This window comes from Etheostoma spectabile, chromosome 2 (assembly GCF_008692095.1).
Source record: "Etheostoma spectabile isolate EspeVRDwgs_2016 chromosome 2, UIUC_Espe_1.0, whole genome shotgun sequence".
NCBI classification, from domain to species: domain Eukaryota; kingdom Metazoa; phylum Chordata; class Actinopteri; order Perciformes; family Percidae; genus Etheostoma; species Etheostoma spectabile.
In genome coordinates, this window is record NC_045734.1 from 22,078,844 (window position 1) to 22,085,378 (window position 6,535).

Below are 6,535 nucleotides of genomic sequence, written 5' to 3' on the forward strand. Positions count from 1 at the left end.
CAAATAGACAAAACACAAGCAAATTAAGAAAACAACTTCATTAATTTGACATCACATGTGCAGCATTCAGCAAACGTGCTGCATATACACATAACACAACCAAATACATAAATACGATGCAAATAAAAAACTATGCAAAAAGAAAAGCACACAAACCACAAAAACAAATGCAACAAAAAACGCTGTATCCAGATTACACAACGGAAGTTCTCCAGGCCTCTAGAGGGAGCAGCCAAGTGGCACAGCTGGATTTTTTGCCCAACGGAAGAGAGAGAGAGCAAGCAGATGAGAGGTTTGTTTAGAAACTGTTATGGTTTGGGTTTTTTGCTTTTTTGCTTTTCCTCCTTTTTTGGTTTTATTATCCTGTCTTGTGTTTGTGTCTTGTTTTCTCCCCAGTCTTGTGTTATTGGTCCTGTCTTGTGTTCCCCTAAATGTGTCTGTATGTTCTGTTTTTCTGCTTGATTTTAAAGTCTGGTTTTTGTCTCGTCCTGTCTTTAATTTTACTTCCTGTGTCTTCATGCTCTTGTGATTGCCTGATGTTTTCCACAATCTTCACAGAAGGATCTGACCCCTATGGGCCCAGCAGAGTTTTCTTTTGAGCCTCTCCTCCACCCACGAGAGCCAGCTGGGGACTTCATGTATGAGGCAGACCCCACCATCACATGGCACGTCATGCTGGTGCGTTGGGAGGAGGTTGAGGAGTACGGTGATTTCCTGGAGCCGGTGCTGACCAGTCTCCAGGAGTCCACAGGCCCAGTCCCCAGGAGCCGGCGCGGCTCAGTCCCCTGGCCCTAGTTCCAGAGGAACCCCTGGCTCTAGTTTCCTTGTTCCACCCGGTCAGGGTTCCCCGGGCCCCAGTTTTTTAGGTTCCCCTGGTCCGAGTCCCCTAGGTTCCCTTGGTCCCGGTTTCCCTGTGCATCTACCCATCGTTGCGTGGCTGTCTCCGTTCCCGTCACCATGCCCTTTTCCATTCCCATCTCCGTGCCTATTTTTGTCCCTGTGCCTGTCTCTGTCCCCGTGCCCGTCTCTGTCCCTGTGTTTGTCTCTTTCCCGATGTTTGTCTCAGTCCCTGTCTCCGTCCCTGTCTTCCTCCCTACCCCAGTGTCGGGCCTGTCCAGTCTGTCCCTAAACCTGTCCAGTCTGTGTCCGAGCCTGTCCCATCTGTCGCTACGTCTGTCTGTCCCTAAGCCTGCCCCGTCTGTGTTTAAGCCTGTCCCGTCCAAGTCTGTCCAGCCCCACGTGCCCTCTGTTCCTGGTTGCCTATCTCATTCACAAGCGCTCTCTTGTGCCCCCTCTCTTCCTGCTTTATTTTGAAGTCTGGTTTTTGTCTCGTCCTGTCTTTTTAGTTTTACTTCCTGTGTCTTCCCGCTCTTGTGATTATCTGATGTTTTCCACCTGCTTCCCTGCCCTCTTGTCACCTGCCTTTCGTTACCTCATTACCTTGTGTATTTAATGTCTGTGCTTCCCTCGTCTTATCAGATCGTTTTGTCCTGTCCTCCTGATCTTTTGTCCTGTTTTCGTCCTGTCAGGAGCCTTCCCCGTGAGTTTTTTCCCTGCCATCGTTCCCTGGTTTTTGCTTTGCTTTCCCCCCTGAACCATTTTTGGATTGTTTTGGATTTTGTGGCTTTTGTTTGATCCCGTATTTTTGTGGACTTTGTTTTTTGTTTCAATAAAGCCTTTTGAAGCTCTCCTGCCTGCTGCCAACTCTGCTTTTGGGTCCCCCTTCCTCATCTTCACCGAAACGGGACCAAAAGTGAAGATAGTGGCAACATAACAAGGTTAGTATTCATTTTAACATTTGGCCCTCCTCTTTTACAGCTTTAAGTGTGTGTGTATTAAAGTTGGAAAAACCCAAAAAATCTTTAAAAATGATGTTGTGTGAACTTGCGATTTCATTCTTCTAAGAATGTTTAGCAAGAATGTTCTCCCCGACGGTTGCATTGTTGGGACTGATAAACACGGGAGCGAGATAGCAGATCTTGTCAAACCTGTCCAATCTGTTCAGGATTCAACGACCATGTCAACACCATTGCACTTAAAGTTCTTTACTTGTTCTGATGAAACCTGTTCCCCAAGATGGAATATTTAACTCATCATGTTAATGTTGCTTGTACCTTAACATGGGACCAATGCCACCTTTTAACTGGTACATGCTACAAACCAAGCAACACACACACTCTTCCAACATTTAGTGCAGATTTACTGTAGCTGTTTCAATTCATCATAAAGTACAAGACATTATATTAACATATCTTTTATACATTTTCTATAACGCACTGTATTTTTGACAGTCACAATAGGACAACAAACTGGTATTTATGAGTGTGATAGATGACCCCTTTCTGAATCTAAAGAATAGACTAAATCAGAATACAGCTGCTCTAAATCTCAGCAGTATTCTAGACTTTGCTTGTTTTAATTTTTGTAATTGCAGTTGAGTTGCGCTGTTTTATTTTAAACTAATCACACAATATGTCAACAATCAAGACAAACAAACTTTTAGGATGTCCTAGCCTTCTTTACTCTGAGCCTACATAGGTTTTATTTTGAGGCCAGTTGTAACGCTACTTACCTTGATAAAGAAGTTTAAGAGGGTGCGTGACAGCTTCTTCCTCCGATGATTGAGAGCAATGGGAGACGACAAAGATTTTGCTGTGATGTGTCTGGAAGGTGGAGTTTTGAAAAGGATCATATCTTAGCTGTTGATCACACTACATGTTGTATAATATCGCTATTCCAACTTATAGCTATTTGCTACACTTTAAAAAAAAAATCACATTTTAGTTTTCTGTCTTGCAACATTAACAATTCCAACAAAACTAGACATTAAATTGTCGTTTTTTACTGTATGCTGTGTCATAGTATAAGATCACTACATTCTTGGAAAATGTGTTGATTAAAAACTTTTATGTAGTAGAAACCCAGTGAGGGCCTTATGGGGATAAATGATTGTGACAATTAGTTTTACATGATAAAACCTGAAAATGACAACATCAATTGTCATATCCAAGTTGTATTAATGTTTCAATGACTGTGAGAAACCTTTTTAGTGTTCCATGTCCAAGACTATACAATACTATAAGGCTATTCTATTTGTAAGGTGCAAAGTAAATAAACTCTTTTCTCTAGCAGTCTTACTGTAATCCTTTTCTAAAAGAAAACTACACTGAACTTGTGGGATATTTTGAATATGTTGTGCAATCAAGGGACTTTTATAATTTGGTTAATTTTCATACGTACAAAGTGTAAGTTTGGACATTTGCAAACATTTGGCTGACGAGAATAAAAAGGCTGTTTGGTAGGCTGACATGAAAAAGGCTAGCGTTTTGTCTACATTCTTATGAACAACTACCAAAACCAACAATACATTAGTCTGTCCATTCCCCACTTATTCTAAAGCACAATTCCTATTTACAATTTTAATCTTTAATAATGGGTAAAAGAGCACCAGCAGAGGGCTCTGTAACCGTGTTCCAGAGTGTTACACAGAGCCCCCCCAAGAAAGGCGACTGACGCAGCTGTTGTGTGGAGGTCGCCCTCTGTTACTAACAAGACTCCTGTTTAGAGGAAAAACTATTTTTCTCACCCTAGACTATCATGTACCCTAGAAAAATTCTGGCCTTGCTTATATTGATTCACAAAAGAGAAAAGAAGAAATGGAACATAATTGTAGGAGTGAGTGCAACAAAGAGGTTGGTAAGAAGGCATTAAAATGATTATAGTTGTTTAAGGAATGACTCAATGAAGACCCTCTCTCTGTACAAAGGTTATAACAGAAATCTAAATTAGCCATTGCCTTTGTTTTGCTCTGAGGCATCGTTCTCTATCCTGTGCGTGCTCTCCTGGATCTTTCTACAATTATCAGAATAAAGGGCTACGCTACCACGGAACTGAAAGTCATTGAAGCCATAGAGTGAGACCTGGGTTGGAAGAAAAAGAGGTTTGTACTTTATTTGTTGTCACTGAAGCGAAACAATAGCTTGTCATCTATTTTGTCATTACTAAAGTATTTCACAATCTCAAAAGTTTAAGATAATGGTATAATTATGTAGTGATGTAAATGTGTATTCCTGTAAGCAGGCTGACAGCAGAGATGAAGTGTTTGCTTCATTTATTGTTAGTGTTGTGGGCTAAATCCTTTGAGACCTTGTCGGTGGCTTGAGTCATCCTGACCGGGCTTGACATTTTTTTTATAAGTGAAATGTGGCTAATAGTAACGTTAGCTAATTTCTCCCGCCAGGATCAATCTCAATCTGTCTTCTATAATCAACTATTGTTTTTAAAAAAAAAAATCATATTCTGTTTTCTAGGAGTTTGAGGCCAGTGTTATTGCTACTGCACAAGGCCTCTTAAACGTGCTAACACAAAATATTCAGCAGCATTGGCCCCCAGTACAGCTCAAACACCAGCATTAGACGTGGACGATCAGGAATATTCACTCATAAAGGGTGAGTACACCTGAACAATGAAAGAAACAAAGACAGAATGCTTTCCTTGATGTACAATATTTCTTTGCTATCCTGTAAAGAATAAGGGTTGTAATTTTAGGTGGAGGCAACTTATCTGACAGAGTTGACAGGAGAAATTGTGAGCTGTGGTTACACAGGGCTTATAAAGTTGGACAGGAAGGACAGTCTTGTAAGGTGTGTGTGAACTATGTATGTACACACATTTAGCAGAGAAAGTCTATTTCATATTACACATAAAATAAAACAAACGTTACGTCAATTCTACTGCCAAAGCACTTGACCGAGGCATAGCTGAGAACTGGAATTTCTTGGCCCACTATGGTGTATATACATTAGCTGATGTCAATACTTTTTGGATGACAGAGGGTTGATGATATTTAAAGGCAAAAACAACGTACAAATGTGTTTGTTTGTTGTTTTTTGTTTCGTTTTGCTCCTCCACTAATCAAGACAAATGTTCCATGTTCACAATAGAGACATTGTTGTACATGCTACAATGCGTCTGACTCCTATCCTTCAGCAAATCAGAAAAGGCATGAAGGTCTACAACCTTGAGTTGTTTGACAGACACCCAGATCTCTGCTCAAACCTGTTTGTCCCCAACGAGGATGATGACAGAGAAAATATGATGGACATTTCCTCATCCACATTTGCTTTACAGCTTTTATTTGACAGGAATGCACATGTTTTTAAGTTGCAACTCTTTGATTATTGCACCCTCATCTTTTCACGACTTGTTTTTTTTTTGTTGCACATAATTTTGGATTTTTATTTTATCTTTAGGCAGATGCTGATTACACAATGAGCATCCTAGTGCCTCAGCTGAGTTAGAGGTGAAGTCCAAGGCATTTAAGAGAAAATGCCATCAAACCTCTTCCAGGACTTTCTGCAAGCATTCAAAATCACAGGTTTGATTTATTTTTTTTCTTACAGCAAACAAAACGTAAGTTTTCAGCACAATTTGCCATGCAGACAGTGAAAAATAACAACTTAAAATAACTGTTTTTTAGTTCTACTTTCATTAAGTGCACATGAAAATAAAAAAAATAATGCAGTATGCGCAGGCTGAATTGGGCCCAGTTTTTGAGAAATGTATTTTTGATCTTTACATCGTAATGAAAAGCTGATTTGTTTAAAAATGGTTGTGGTTTTGTTTTTCAAGTGCTTGCCAAACTATTTAAAGATAACTGTTAATATTATGCAAGATGACCATGTGACTAGAATATCACAAAAGGGATTGAAGTGACTCTTACTGCTGGACATGAACAGCAGCTTTAAAATAAATAAAACCCACAATAATTCAGCGACAAGAGAAGTGTTACTCAAACAATGGCTTTTGAATGTATAAGTGTCATAGTCAGATGATGTAACCAGCACCTTTCATACAAATGTGACAATATACAGGAAAATTGATGTGACATAAATGTGATCATGAAATTTAAATTTTACACTTTATTCACAATATAAATAGATGCTTTACTAGGGGGTATGTAATACAAATAAACAATTTCTCTACTAGTTCATATATTTCACAATGTTCAACTAGGATTGTGCAACACAAAAATAACTTCACTGCCTTAGTATTTGAGACAGTGTTCTTCAGATGGTCAGTTACATCAAATTATCTGTAAGCTCAGACAGAACAACCAAGACAGACTATTGTTACAAAAGACAACATTTATGTATATGGCTCACCCATATTCTACAGAGAGCTGTACTGTACCTGATGAGTTTGTGTCCAAATGGACCCTTGATGGAATATATTCCTCTAGCAACACGGCCCAACCCTGTAAATCTCAAAGATCCCTGCAGAATCAACCCTGTGCATGGATGCTGAAACCTGCTCCCATCTTACACTGTGTCCCATAGCTTGGTGTTTGCCCTTTATCATTCTGTAGCCAATATGAGGCATTCTCAATTTAACAGAACGCACAAGGCTGTACAGCTCCAAATTTGTCAGGTTGCTGAATAATCCCTTAATAGTCCATCTTCTCGCATCCGCCGAAACGCAGTCCTTTTGCAGACACCCAGTGGCTTAGCTACAGTTGTGCTCATAAGTTTACATA

General features: G+C 39.8%; 1 protein-coding gene across 1 annotated transcript in view; it reads right to left on the reverse strand.

The window, feature by feature from the left end:
• LOC116704278 (lipopolysaccharide-induced tumor necrosis factor-alpha factor homolog) overlaps positions 1-2,649 on the reverse strand; it is an 8,479-nt gene extending 5,830 nt beyond the window's left edge. Inside the window, exon 1 of the mRNA XM_032539622.1 lies at positions 2,573-2,649. The gene's annotated coding sequence lies outside the window, so the exon portion shown is untranslated. The remainder of the gene's footprint in view (positions 1-2,572) is intronic.
• Between the last annotated feature and the right edge of the window lie 3,886 nt (positions 2,650-6,535).